The sequence below is a fragment of the Parambassis ranga genome, chromosome 8 (assembly GCF_900634625.1).
Source record: "Parambassis ranga chromosome 8, fParRan2.1, whole genome shotgun sequence".
Lineage (NCBI taxonomy): Eukaryota > Metazoa > Chordata > Actinopteri > Ambassidae > Parambassis > Parambassis ranga.
This window is the reverse complement of record NC_041029.1, coordinates 2,047,494-2,063,389: the sequence shown is the minus strand read 5'-3', so window position 1 is coordinate 2,063,389 and position 15,896 is coordinate 2,047,494. Positions and strand designations below refer to the sequence as shown.

At 41.1% G+C, this 15,896-nt stretch overlaps 1 long non-coding RNA gene across 1 annotated transcript in view; it reads left to right on the top strand.

Moving 5' to 3' along the window:
• LOC114439327 (uncharacterized) overlaps window positions 1-14,834 on the top strand; it is a 35,318-nt gene extending 20,484 nt beyond the window's left edge. Inside the window, exons 2-3 of the long non-coding RNA XR_003671039.1 lie at window positions 12,388-12,450; window positions 13,980-14,834. This is a non-coding gene — a long non-coding RNA (uncharacterized LOC114439327). The remainder of the gene's footprint in view (window positions 1-12,387; window positions 12,451-13,979) is intronic.
• The last annotated feature ends 1,062 nt before the right edge of the window (window positions 14,835-15,896 follow it).

Here is a 15,896-nt window from a genome sequence, read left to right as displayed (position 1 = left end):
ATGGTGCAAGGCAGCGTGGGAAATTTGGTGAACTTCCTAACCCCATGAACCACCACAGCACACTGACCTGCATCATGTGATAAAAGAATGTTCCTCATCTTTTGTTTTAACTTGAATTGCACTCTTGAAGTTGAGAGCAATTTTGCATACTATAGAACAATCACTAGTTTGGCATTGTGCCTTGCCATTCTCCTCCTGTGTTATTCTCAAATAGGATTTCGTTGGCAGCTCTTTTAAATCACTTTAAGCTCTACTGAAACTTTTTTTTTCAACCAAAATGGGCACCAATTTAATGGCATCATTTGAGCCTGCACACACACACACAGAATCGAGACCTTTTCTTCTACGTGTAAGGTTTTGTGAACTGGAAAACAAAAGCTGGCCCAGTGAAGCACATCTCGTCTGGCAAACTAAATAGAGGGGCCCCTTTTATGGCTGTTTATGAGCACCCCCTCTTGAAAAACACACATACAAATCACATCTAGTACTCCCAGTGCCTCATCCAATTTTAGCTTGTTGGAAAGGTGGGAAGGAAATGGCTAGCACGGTTGTTTTTCTATAGAGTTAAAGAAGGTGCCAAATGCAGATGTCCAAAGAAAAGTGAGCCAAATACATCAAGTACATCAAGTTGACGAGACAAAAAAAGACAAAGGAATACGAAAGGATGTCAAGACACAGCAACAACAATCAGGGCAGCTCAGGCAATCGATAAGGAGGGAAACACAAGACAGACAAAATAAAACAGGAAATACAAGAAAAACATACTCTACGAGAGCAGAGAAATTAGTTCTCTCTCCCAGTGTTCCAAGAAGAAAATGAGTTCAACAGCTCCTCTGTTTTTCCTTGGTCGTGTCCAAGAACTATTGTGTGATTGGTCAGATTTTTGGAGTGGGTGTTGTGAATGCGGTCTGCTAGACCTACTGTTTTAATCTATTATCATGCTATGAGCACGTACGCACCCACCTCCCTGAACATTATCGGCTTATTATTATCCCTCATTCAGGTCAGAAAATCACAAATGGCGGCAACAAATCTTTCTCCTCCCCCGCTTCAAACATATTCGCCTCCTCTTCCTCCTTAAATCACTCAAAAACTGCCATTTCTGCCAGCCCGAAAGAAACTTTTTTCTTGGCACCTCGAGAAGAAGACACTTCTTCTCTGATGTCATGTGTGTAACAAGCTTAAAACTAGAAAAACAACTAAGGCAAACCCCCACGCAAAAAACCAAGAATACGAACAAGTCTAGGGATCATGACAAGAACCTTGTGGTGGCCAGGTAATCCCCACCCACCCACCAGGCGTCCTTTGCTTAACATCAAATGACATGCATTGAGTTATTAAAAATTATTAAAATAAATACATTGCTCCTCTTTGACTGTTACAGTTCCTGACTGCACATTTGCATGTAGAGAGCTGCGGTTACATGCCTCTTTTTGTGTGTCTACTGAAGGTCAGAGAGCAGGCGGCTTCTGATTTGCAAATCATCCGAGCATGCAGCTTTTCCGCTTTCTGTACAACAGGTAGACTTTGATGGACAGGAGGAATGCAGTGAGAGAGATTTGTTTTGTAATGGCAGTCTATTCTTTGGGTGTTCTTGAGCAAACAAAGTGGTGCTATGTCCTGTTTTTACTGGTTTCACACGTCACTGTTCAAACTCTCAAACAGACTGGTCCCCAAGAGTACATGAAGCAGAGCAAACAGCGCTCTAATACTTCACCACTCTGACCTTCTACTAACTCCATATACAAACACACACACAAATACACTGCAGTGTGAAAGGATATGTCAAATGTTTGTTTAAAAGTCGGATCGCTGTGGTTTATGTGGTATCCTGCTCCAAAATAAGGCAAAATGCTTTAGCTTTGAAAATACAATTTACCAAAACATTAAAACACACCGATCCATTTGTCCAACAGCACTGCATTGTTTTTGGAATGCACAAGTCTCATAAAGGTGGGAGGGTTAGGAGGTGGCTTTTTAAGTATTCACTAAATACCAAGAAAATGTAACACTCTCTATTAATGGTATGGAAAAATATAGGAAACATCTGCCTCACTGTTGTGCTCCTTTCCATCACATGCTGCATACCTTAACCCTTTCACTACTATAATTCTAACTTTTTTTAAATGATTTTGTCAAAAAATGTTCTTTGTATTCATTATTTTACCTGTTTTTCTTGATAGATTAAATATAACCTTGTAAACGCTGGCACGTAATTGCTATTATGTTATAAATGCTCAGAATAGTGTGTAATTAAAAGAAAAGTAAAAAAAACGTATTTGAAGTTTTACCACATTTCTCTTTATAAACTATAAACTATAACTATAAATGTACAGCAACAAGACTTTTGAGATTACAAAAATGAAACTCAAACTATTTTACATCAAATCTCCTACACTCCACTAAACTCCCACCCCTAGCACACACAATGTGGTCATGTAATGAATGAATGTAATAGTGATCTAAAGAGCCGTTTCTTAGCTTTTAGAATCCATTGAGATTTTTCAATAGTGTGAACATAACCAGAGCTACGGTAGTTTGAACAGCGCATGTCAATTTCTTTCACTGGCAACAGCTCTGTCTTAGGAGGGTTAACATTGTTCCACTCTCCACGAGAACAAAGAACTTTCTTCTTCCTTACGAGGTGGCAGGAACAACAACAGTTTGTTTCGGCACAGAGTATTCACACTCCATGAGAAGCGTGTGTGCAGAACTCCGTCACACACCAAAGGTTGACTTGACAATGCAATTGGATTGCAAACTGTGTGCACAATCATGGTTACCTGGCCTAACGAGCAGATAATGCTCAGGGAATGGGTGAATTAAGCGCTCATAGAATGCTAATAGATAGAAGATTAGTATAACTGACACTCCTTTGAGGACAACAATGTTCACATTTTAGACAGAGAGGAAAGGTGGTTTGGAAGAGAAACTGATGTTTAGCTGTGCAGCCTATGGTGCAGTGAGAACTTCACTTTGAATCTGAAATATTAGACCTCTTAATCCCTGGAATTTGTCATGGCTGATTAGACTTCAGATTAAGGATATATTTGTTATTCCCTGTTTCATAAGAAGGCATACATTGAATATCCTGTGCTGCACTATGGAGAATTTCATTTGTGTCCAAAGTACAGTAGTTTAACATGTACAATGTTAATGAGGCATATGATAACATCAGTAAGTGCCATAACAAGCACTTATGCAATAATGCCATGTATCACTGGTAGGGGTTTATGAATATATATGCATGTGTTGTTTGGCAAAATGTAAACACGTGAAGTTAATTTAACCGATAAACTTATACACTAAGCACCATGACTTCTGTCACTTTTTCTAATGTGTGTTTTTTTTCCCTTTAAACTCATTTGTTATCATGAACTTATAAAACCTGACATACTGGAAATAGCATGTGCAATCATGTTGTATTGTTGTGCATATAATTTCATTCTACGGTGCCCTCTGATCAATTGTTGTATTTTCTAGTTGAGCTGTATGTGCGTCACAAATGGTTATATGCCCACTATGGGGGTCCTGCTTTTATCATACCTCAAATAATGACCGTTGTTAAAAGTCATCCTCTCAAGGTCCTTGAATGTACGTGGGTCCCATCTCGCCTGTACATCTAAGCTCTTGTCTTTCCACTGTCCACTGCTTTCTGCACCTGTCGTATTGACATCAGAAGCATGATGTGAACACAAAATATTATTTATGGCTGTGTAAACACAGTAGGTGTCTTTGTGACCCTTTGATTAACAGTTGTAATGCTGTACAATGGCCCACGCTCACCTACTGTATAGCTACTGCAGGACTACATGAATTTCCTGCCTAACCCAGCAGTGCATGAGCATCCGTTTCCACAGAGGAAAGAATGTAATGTCAGTATAACTTAAGCTGCTCCAAAAACATGCAAAATAAAAAACAAATAGGAGACAACGCCAGTTTGGTGGATGGAATGAGACATGATGTCCCGTTCCATCCACCAACGTGGCATTGGCATATGGTCTCACAATGGGTCTGAGGATCTCATCCTGGTACCTTATGGCAGAACGTTTTCCACGGGGTCTCCAGACTCTGTCACATCTGTCACATGTGCTCAGTGTGAACCTGCCCTCATCCGTGAAGAGCACAGGGCGCCAATGTTGAATCTGCCAATCTTGGTGTTTTCTGGCAAATTCCAGTCACCCTGCACGGTGTTGGGCTGTAAGTAGAAGCCCCATTTGTGGACGTCGGTCCCTCATACCACCCTCATGGAGTCTGTTTGTGACAGTTTGAGCAGAAACAGGCATATCAGTGGCCTGCTGGAGGTCATGTTGCAGGGCTCCTCCTGGTCCTCCTGCTCCTCCTTGCACAAAGGAGGAGGTAGCGGTCCTGCTGCTGGGTTGTTGCCCTCCTAAGGCCTCCTCCACGTCTCCTGGTGTACTGGCCTGTCTCCTGGTATCTCCTCCATGCTCTGGACACTATGCTGACAGACACAGCAAACCTTCTTGCCACAGTTCGCATTGATGGGCCATCCTGGATGAGCTGCACTACCTGAGCAACTTGTGTGGGTTGTAGACACCACCTCATGCTACCTCTAGGGGTGAGAGCACTGACAAAATGCAAAAGTGAGCAAAACATCAGGCAGAAAGGATGAGAACAGAGAAATGGTCTTTCCTGGCTTCTTAACAATCCCAAAGTGAACTGCTCATCCGAATAATTGTGCAGCCAGAGTCCAGCACATCATCTCCTTTTTAACCTTGAATGCTGATTGGTACCAGTAGCAGTGGTGGTATCCCTACTGCTGCAGGAACATCTGCACTGCGGCCCCAGACCCTGACCATGCTCACAGCCTACACAGCCTACTGCCATGAGTGATGTTTATATGGGGGCACAGTCCAGTCCAGTCCAGTCACCCACCCCCGCACGTATGGGTATCTGTGTGCAGGCATGGGTAACGTGAGTGTGCGTATACTGACACTGTGCACAACAAACAAGAAAATAATACTGCCTACCAGATGCAATGACACCCTATAGATAAACAATAACTTAATTATTAGTTAAGTTATTATTTTAAGAGAGCCAAACACATCCCACCTAAAGGGTGAGTCAATAATCCTCAGGGTAAAGATGCAGGTTTACTGTGACAACACCTGTACACGCCCACCAAGGGCGCAACGTCATTTCCCCCTTTAAAGCCACAGCAACGGCTGTTTCAGTGTGCTGTGTAAAACCTGCAACATTAAGTTAACCATGTCCTTATCAAAGTAGCTAAATTGTGATGTGCTCTTCCTCATGCTGTTGTGTTTAATAGTATTTAGTACTGCAGATTCTCCCTCTACTGGTCAGTTTGTGCCTGCCATTGTATCAATCTAGGGTGATACCCCTCTCTCAGCCCCTTGGGTGAGTGGATTTTTTTTTTGCTTCCACTGTACTCTATGTTTGCATAATCATGTGGGAGCTAGATACAGGAATGAATGGTTAATTACAGCAGGTCAGCCAGTACCACACAGCTCCAGCCCTCGCTTCTGCCCTCCTTTAACCTTGCTGTTGACTTCTTCTCCACGGCAATGGGGCAAGAATTTGTTTTTGTTGTTTTGTATGTCTCCACTGCCTGCCAGCTCCCCGTCACCCTCTGTCACAACCACTTCCTCTGCTCTTCATCTATTCTGCCTCTGAGGCCCAATCAAAAGACAGCCAGAGAGAGTCACATGGTCGAGAAGAGTTTAGAGTGCATCTCCAATGAGGAGAGAAGTGCTGAAGCTTTGTTTTGTTGTGGCAAGAAAGAAGGAAAATATGTGTGCCATTTGTTTGTTAGGACAGTTTATCAACTTTGGAAGCTAAATCTTCTAAATACTATAGACTATACAGCACCAAATAGTAATCACACTATATAGAGCAGCACCCTTTTCAGCCTTATTTTTGCTAAAGGAGACCATTCACAGCGAAGATTTATGTCACGAAAAATGCCACATAGGGCTTTCTGAAGAACTAGTCTGCTGCAATTTCAATTCTGTTTAGTTTTGAGCTGTCTAATTCCCATCTTTGTCTCATCATATTGAAAAACTCAAGTGTAGGCATGTGTGAGTGTGTTTATGTGTTGTGTGCCACTACACGTATTTATAAGCTCAGGGCAGGTGAGAGTTTGCCTACCTGTCTCTTTTCATGAGAATGGTATTTGCTCCAAAAAAAAAAAGCACCACATCTGATTTGTCATTGGCTCTTATTGTTCAGCTCATCCAGCCTGTGACTTGAGGTTGAGTTGTTTTGCCCTGGCAAGTAAAAAATATGTGTGTTTTTTTTTAAATAATTGTGTTTCCATATGTTCTTGAAAGAAATAAGTTGCTGGAGAAGTATTCAGAAAGAAAGAGATCCAGTTGTGCATTCAGAAAATAAAAACTGAAAACAGCATTATGTGTTTGGACACACCTTATTGAAGAACTCTTAACGGCTGCTAGTAGGGCTTCCTTTGTGGCTACATGAGGAAGCCTACATCCTTCTAGTACATGTGAGATTTATCTTCAGAAATATGTATTCCAGCATAATAAAATTTACATTGAAGGTGATTTGTTTGGGCATATCTTTGTAAAAATGCCACTGCATCATTACATCTGAAATGCATGCATGCATGTGTGCGGGGTCGTCCTGTACCACCATCTGGGTGGTCCTTTAATGCTGGTTTTGCGGTAATCTCCATGTCCTATTAATCAGTGTCCAGGCATGAACCGGGAGCTAATTCTGTGTGCCTCTGTTGAGAGAGGGGCTTGAGGCACTAAGCCGATACCCTGATGCGTCACCTGCTCTGGCCATGCCACACGTCAGCTCTCCACACTACCTTTAAAATAACCTGTCATGCATGGTTGCTTTTGGAAAATGGCATCAGGTATAATAACAATAGAAATAAAGACTATAATCATGATGCATTTTATAACTCTAGGTTTTCAAAATGGATATGGTTATTTTCCTTTTTTATAGATAGGACATGTGTTTGCTGATGATACAAGCTGCTTGCTCTAAATATTGTCCGAATCAAAGTGAGTGTGCCTTGTAGAGACCTACTCTCTTTCAAACCTTTCTGTCTGAGTAAAAGATTAAAGCCATATCTTAGTCTTTGTATGGCCACTACCTTTCTGAGAATGACGATGAAGGCCTGTCCAAGAGGTCTGTCTTGCATACAGCTCTGCGCTGAGCTTTCATCTAGGGGGGGATTGGTTGCAGCAGCTCTCTCTCTCCAGACCTGACTCCTAGGGAGCGCACAGCCTAAGATCTGTGGCATTAATAAAGATAATACTGTTTGGCATAATAACAGTAAATTCTACCCTGTGGAGAGAGAGAGAGACAGAGTCAGAATACAAACAAAAGCAAGATGAAAGGCTGAAAGATAGGTCTGCGCACCTCTCTGGGAACTGATAGAACCTATACGAACATGCCCACACACAAATAGTGCAGAGTATGCCAATTTTGACCCTGTGCCATGATGCAGAAATGCAATTTGTTCCTTTGTCTGCCAAGATCAAAGAAGAAGAATCGGGACTTTTCTTTTTTTTCACCCACCTTTCATTCTTTCCCATTGCCTTCAGTGAGAGCAATCTAGTTTGACAAGCAGGTGGTCTTTTTTTTTTCAATCCGAGTGGTTTTTGCCTCCAACCTCTGGCGTGTGGGGCTTTTCAGTTTGAGTTAGTCATGTAGGACGGGATTAGAAGGGTGAAAAAGGAGGAGGTCAAATCAGGCTTTTGGTATTGGCTACCTTAATGCTCTGCAGTCAGAACCATGCAGAGTGCTGCTTGAAAGAATTATTACTATTTTTTTTGTTTTTGGTGTATTGTGTGTGTATTGTGTTTTTGGATTTGTGCTGGCCAGAGGGACATGCTTGGGGGGCATTAGGGATAACAATATAGAATTAAAGCTGCAAGCAGCATTGCGGGCCCTCGCGCACCTTGCGATCTGCGGGGCCATCGCAGTCTTCTCTCCTATGCTGTCCTCTACTATACTCTCCTGTCCTATGCTCTCCTCTCCTCTCATTTCCACAGATATACAACAAACACACGTTTACAACCAAACTTTCCTGCTACCAGTAGGTGGCGCTATGACCGTATCATCCTATTAGCATATATATCTGTTCAAACTCGGGTCCATAGCAGTACTGTAAGATTTTGTCCACATTGTATATGGGTAGTACTGCATAAAATATAGCGATTTCCTTTGTAATGGCGAATGGTCAACTTTGAGGCCACCACACCGTAACACTTTTGAAAGAGTTTTGGAATGCGTCTATTCCCTATGGTGTCCTGAGTGGACACACTAAATTTCAGCTCATTGGATGAAGTATGTGAGGCGTGAAAAATTTCAAAATTTTTCGGGCGAATGAATTTTTCTACCAAGTTTGGTGAGTTTTTGGGCATGTTAAGGCCCCCAAAAATGCGATCTCAGGGGAAAAAAAAAATAATAATAATCCTAAGGGTTTCAATAGGGCTCTTGCACCATTTGGTGCTCGGGCCCTAATTCTTCAGGCCTGCTGATTTTCTGGGCTGTGGTGATTCAGGATCAGAACCAGAATCGGATTGACACGTACACAGTATATAAGCCTCCATACTGACAGTAGCCATTACACTAGATTTTCAGGGTGGTGGTTGGCAGAGGCCTACAACTGGGAATTCCAGTTGTCATGTGGCAATTGATTTTCTTTAAACAACATAAATATATTGTTGGGCGTGACTGACGAGATAAATGTTAAACCTTCTCTCTACATCCATTCTTACTCCACACAAAAAGGGTTTTTACTTGCTGCACATGTAAGCTCTCCAGCTGAAGCAGGCACAGCTTCACAGGGTGTTAATTGGCAGTTTTGGTAAATACAGATATGCTTCACTATGCATGTCTTTCTAAAAGTCCCCTGCACTGTTTGCCTTTTTTAAAGTATCTTTTAATTGGCTACACACAGATTTCTGCTTTACTGTCCCCTGTGGTACCTGAATGTGAATTGTGCCTCTGAAAACTAAGCCTGTCCCATTTCATTCTTATCCTCTCTGTGTTTGTATGAAAGGCCATCACCCGGAGTCAGTCTTTCAACATGGCAACATGTCTGCCTCCTCAGCCTTAAAGGACAATCTCAGATATGGGCTCTTTAGGACCCTAACTGATAGATCTGGCACGTCTTCTCCATACACACCAGCTTCTACCAACCGTGCTGCATTAGCACTTCTCCAAGACCTGAGAGTAATCTCATCCCACCATGGGGTGTTAGCTGTAGGTCTGGCTGCACTGCACTTTAATCTGGTTCCCTTTTAACCCCAATGCTAAATCGGTGTAGTGCATGGGCCCACCATGAGAGAGGTGGTTCAGCTTCACCCTTTCACATCTGAAACAAAATTGACATACTGAGCGGTTACAATAACCTAACTTCCAATAAATAGAAGTTCTATTTGTATGTCTATAGATTGGACAAAATTCCTAGATTTTAAACTGATTAATACCCATAATATATTTATAGTCAACTGTGGAAGAACTACAAGGCACAACATGGCCCCTTTATTTATATAGAACAAGGTAGAAACAAGGTAATTTTAAGTGCTCCACATTATGCAGAAAAAACACACAAAGAACACATCAAAACAAAAGGAAATTGTCAGGTTAAAGTTCAGGTGGATCAAAAACTAGTTGATATCAAAGTTGAAACAAAAAGTAAGCACTTACAGTCCAACAAAAGTGCAATAATCAGAGACGTGGGGTGACTACATACAAACAAGAACCAGCCAGGCCTTGGGTGAGCGCAACAGGAAACCAGGAAGCGTCGCAGGAGGATGGAAGAAGGCAGGAACAAAGGAGAAGACACAGAAGTGACATCACAGGGGTCAAACATACAAATGGAGGCACAAGACTTAAATATATGAGAGAAAATAAGACACAGGTGAGACACATCTGGGCGGGGAAAGCAATCATTATGGCGAGAAACACAGGAGGAAGTAAAACACAGAGAGAGAGACGCAAGGAAATGCTACTTTCAAAATAAAACAGGAAACATCACATCATTAGATTAATGTCCTCCTCCAGCAGCCAATCTTTCACAATTCATTCACAATAGGAAATAAACACCAAATAAACATCTTGTGGGCGGCAGTGACTTAGCGGTAAAGCAGGTCGTCCAATAACCGGAAGGTCGGGGGCTCAAAACCCCGCTCCTCCCTAGTTGGTGTTCTTGCACTTCATCCACCTTGCCTCCAGCACACTCACTGCTGTATGAATGTGTATGAATGAACGAATGGCCACGTCTCCGTCAGTCTCCCCCAGGGGAGCTGTGGCTCCATGTGAGAATGCAGTGTGAATGAATAAATATAAATATTAAAACTTGCAGCTGTACTGTAAATAAATATAGGAAGTGTTCAGCCCCATAGAAGCACCACAAGAAAAACACTTCAGCTTTTTTAAACACACAGCTGTGTATCAGTGCTCTAAAGCTTGGTTTACATTAAGCAGCTGACAGTAATTCTGACTGGATGGAACTACAGCAATGTTTCTGTTAATGTTAGTGCTTGGTTACCTGAATAGGATTTGAATCACTTGTGAATCATCTGTCATTTACATTCTTGCGAAACGTGTTTCCACATGAACTCATTCCATAGCAGAGCTCCTAAACAGCAGCTGAACGCTGGTGAAAAGGAGGCGTATCATAGCTGTGATAAGAAAAGCATTTATTTATTTATGTATTTATACACAACACTCCTTTTACTAAATGATACATTGTCCTATATGCGAGTCTAAAACGAATATGTGGTCTGTAGTCATGGGAGGACAGGAGGGTATGTGGGGGTAAAATCTGATAAAGAGTGTTGTATGTGTGTGTGTGCTACTGGCATGAGTCCAAAGCCTTAAATGTGTGTGTGTGTGTGTGTGCGGACTTGCAGAATTCAGCTCAGCTTGAAATGTAATCTGATTTGCAGAAAGGAACAGGTCGTTTCACATGACTGGTTTAAAGGACTGCTGGCGCTACGTCGTGCCTGTGTCCCTGACTCACTTGGCATGCGTGCGTTAGCAGACGTGTGCATGTGTGTTTTCTCCACCTCAAGTATTTTTTTTTTTACAAAGTTTGCAGCAGACATATGATTGTTTGTTTGCATAGGCTCCTATGCAGGAAAAAATTATTTTGAAATTTGCATTACGGTGGAATAAGTTACATTAATTTCAGTGTTTAGTTGTCAATTTAGTTTTCTTGCATTATGCAATTCCATTTCTAATTAGCAGCCATTTACAAATCTGGAAAAGAGTAACAGGACTTTTTTTTTAAACTAATGCACTGTCAGAAATTACAGAATTTAATTACAATTCATCCCACCACCTTATCCTCTTTAGGATAAAAACCCTTTGTGTGTGTGTGTTTTACCCTAGTGCTGGATGTGGTCCATCATGTGATTTTTATTGGAGTGTGTCCTGGAGGAAAAGACCACAGTGAGTGTGAGGCGTTCCTATAAGGGATTTTGAGGCCGTTCACCCGTTCACCGATTTGTGGGAGCAAAATGGCCAGTTCGCTGATCACCGCTGATCATCGGTCAAATATTTATACCTTAGCTCACATATGTAAATGTAACACTGATCACCCCCTGTGGGACTTTTTTATCTGCTTGACTAGTCAGGCCACATCTGTCCATGGAACTGCTTTTCAGCCATATGTTCCATTATATTTTTATTGGTTTATTTATTGTACCTTTAGGTAGGTTATGTAGGTAGCATGTTCTTATATACAACAACCTAACAACCAGGGCAGAAGGAAAAAGTCAGTGTTAGAAGTTTTTGGAGGTTATTCCATGTCCTTATAATGAAATGACAGCTCACCACATTTTGACTTGATGTTGAGCTGAGCGAGTATTATAGGAGGCAGACATTGTTTGTAATAGGTGGTGACAGTCCTGGGAGACACTTATAGATAAACATGTACCAATGGATATTTTTGTGTAGAGATAACCAGTTTACTGCAGAGTACAGACAGTGATGTGTGTGTGAAATGGGTCATTTGTTACAAAATGTAAAGCAGATAGTTTGTGGAGTGTAGTCCTGGAGGCTGATCTTTATATATTTAATTTCCATAATCAAACATTTGACCTTGGACTGTAACTATTTATATGTTGTGAGAATGATAGACAGCTGTCAAGCCAGATAAATATTTATATTTGGCAACGTGCTCAATAACTGTGCTGTGATGGTGTAAATAAAATGCTACATGCCAACATTGTCACCCTTCTGAAATCATCAGAACATTACTGTGAAATCGAATCTTATTTCATAGTAAAAATGAAAATGTGTTATTTCATTTTTTTGGGCAGAGATTAAATTGGATTCATCAGCTTCTTTTCCGTACGTTTACACTTGAACAATTCTCTCTGTGAATAATGCCTTTCTCTATTCTGTGTCTTCTTTCAGATATTCTCATGTGAGCAGAATAGGGTGGCTGAGTAATGGAAACATGATCGTAACATTAAACAGGTACGCACGAGCCTGCATTTGGTTTGATTTTCTTTTAGCACTGTGATCACACACACTTATTATGGCCACCGACAGTTGCTACTGATCAAACAGAAGTAGCTAATGGTAGTAGTTCACGTAAGACACACGAGAAGTCTGATGTCAACAGATTCATTCCCATATTCTTGTTATTGTTTTAATTTATTATGTAACCCAAATAATCACTGCACACTAAAGAATGCAGCGAATAAATAGGCTTTGATGACCCACCACAGGCAGCAGGCTGGATGATTGGTAGTTGATCCCATCAATGAGAACCTAAATAATCATTTTGATAGATTTTATGATGGCTCTATGTTCCTGTCTTCCTGATCCTCTCACTAAAACAAAGGTTAACTGTTCGCTGTATAGATGGCCGGGTGCCAGCAGACAGGTACAGTACATCTGCTGATGAGCAAATTCAATAAGGCCTAGTGTGATTGCAGCCTCAGGCACAAAGGCACACATAGGCAGCCTTGGCAGGCTTAGACACGAAGGCAGGCTGGGGCCTGGCTCTATGCTGATGTTACTCTACTGACTTTGCTCCAAGGTGAGGCATAGGAGAGAAACATGGGACGGGAAAGACAAAGATCAAATGGGATAGATAAGATAACAAAGCTGGTGGTCCTTAGAAACATATAAAAGTAATTTGACTGTATAAATGAAACTTTCTTTAGTGATATTTTGGAATTGCACAGCAACTGAACTAGTATACATGTATCTATAAATTCTGTTCCAGCTCCTTTGTGTGGTTATAGTTTAAAATGGATTTATTTGAAAGGCCACAACGTGTCTGGAGTGTTAACATAAAGCAGAAGAGGAGTTGTAACTTGTGGGTTATGAAAAAAAAAAGTGTACGGAAAAGAGGCCACATCCCATAAGCTGGTGGAACGTGACTCTCTGCAGGTAAACCAACTGAGAGGTGCAGCCAGGCAGAAGGAAGATGAGAAACAGTGATGGATGACAGACATCCTTTGAAATGCTCTTCCTTCCCCAGGCAAAAAAAAAAATAACAGGCTGGATGAGCCTGTCCCACCACTTTGCTGCCATGACAACTGCAGGGCTTAGTGGATGGAGTGTGTGGGTGGACAGCATAGTGTCATTTTGTGGGTAGTTGTATCAACAAGTACAGGTAAACTTCATACTGCATTACCTCACTTGTTCTGACAATGAAAAGCAGCAGACACTGCACCCAACTGTCTTCCTGATTATTATCTGTCTTCCTCAGCTGTGAGTGAAATGATGATCAGAACTTTTTATGTGAAGTGATTGAAGGGTTCTTAGTAGTGGACTTAAAATGGCTAATTTGTAAACACAGTCTGGATTTTGTCATTTTTGAAACCATAACTTTTTAATGTTAAATCCTCTTATGAGAAAGGTACTTTCATTACAGAAAAGACATCAACAAAGTGTTGTTGATGATTGAAATATTTCTGTCAGTGTTAAAGCAAGTGGTTTTTCAGTCCTTGTCATTAGTTTATATTATGATTATTATTTTGTTGTTGTTCCAGGCATGGCTGCTGACAGCAAGAGCTCATCAACTGACTGATGTCGCTCTTAGGATCCTATCAGCACTTTGCACTTTGGAGAAGCAGTGACATGAACCTAGGATGATGGCGGAGTGTCTTAAGCCTGACAATCAGTTACCTCTGCAGTTGAACCAGTTGTTTGACTAATTCTGAACTTGGATTGATGGAAACAGAGGACTGTCTTGTTGACACAACATTTATTGGCATATTTTTTTAATAATCCTGTCAAGATGTTAGTTCTCACCCTGATTTATAACTTTCCAGCCTTTGTTGTCTGCTAGCAGAAATGAAAACAAAAGAAAAAAACCTGTATCCAATCTGCCGTCTGTTTGTTTTGCATTGCAGCTGCAGATTTGTGTGATTAATAACTGATGGAATCTGCTCATGATGTTCGTTATGTGTCTGCTGTTATTGTTAGTCTAGTCTGGTTTCACTAGTTAGGCCACTTTCTGCCATTCATAGAAATGCATAACTTGTCTCTTTTTAATTTCCTGTTTAGGTTAGGAGAAGCAGAGTAAAACGTGAAGTAAGAATGTGGCACAAATTGGTTTGTTTTTTTTCCACTGAAACCAGTTTAGTTAATGTCAAAGAGAATTACAAAAATGTTGACCCTTCCATCACAGGGACTTTTGTAGATGACACTGATAAAAGATGATATCATGGAAAAGTTCATTATCCTACTGACCTATGTACAATAACATAGACTGTGTTACAAGCTTAAACTGGATGGGGATTTTTTCAACTATACTGTGGATAAAAATACCCACAGCTCTTATTTCTTCAGAAAGATATTCCAGCGTACGCATTCTTACTTGTACATTAGTCTGAAAGCACCAAGTCAGTCTTAGACTCAGTGGAGTTTATACTTTGTAACACTGATTTTACAAAGTGCTCTCTAAATAACAATTATTATGCTTCCTTATGCTTATTGGTGTCTGATAAAAGAAATCATTTATGCAGGTTAGGTTACACTGAGATTGGTTGATTGATTTATTGTATTTTTTGGTCCTTGATGTTAATGTTCTGACAAACTGTTCACTGTGATAGATTTAAAACTGTGAAAAGTGGGATAATAAAAGAATATGATAAGCTTCATGACATGTTTTATGGCAGCAACATTTGTCTGTTCACAGTTCACATATTTGCTTTCTGCCTTCCCCCCTGTGCCCCCCTCCTCCATTTTCACACACATACACACAACTCGTGGGGAAAATGACCTCTCTTCAGTTCTCAATTCACTAAACCTCTATAGCTCTGAATGGACCGACTCAACAAAAGGTGACATAATTTTCTCAGGATTTGATTGGCCCCCTCCATGCCACAAGATGACATCATACAACCCCCCCCCCCCCACCCCCCCACCCAACCACCCCCACCCCCGTTCCCTTTTCCAGCACATGGGGCATAGGAGGGGTGGTTGGCAATCCTGGGTTGCCAAGATAACAGAGCTGGGCTGTGAGGCAGGACTTGGCAGTGTATTAAAGTTGGCTGTCCATACGAGCAACATTACCCTTGTGTTTGAGGTAAACAGTCTTGGGAAATGATATCTAAAGGGGAGGGACTGTAATGGGTTCTTCAAAGTCAGGCACAACCCTTACATATTTGAGGACACGAGAGAACTGATAATAAAAGTGTGTATCTGGTGCCTGTGTGTACAGCATTTAAATGGTATGTCCCTCAATTCTTTTAAATACTTCAGTTCAAACACAATGACATCAGGCAACAAATCTTTTATCATAATATCATGTATAAATGCCACTTTGACTTTAGTTTAACTTTAGTAAAGATGTTATGGTTGGTCCTCCCCTATTTTTCTTTGTGCATTGTGTCTTTTCCTTCACTCTTCCTCTCCTTATTTTACCTGCTCCCCCTTCCTTGTGGTAGGTGCAGCTAACCTTT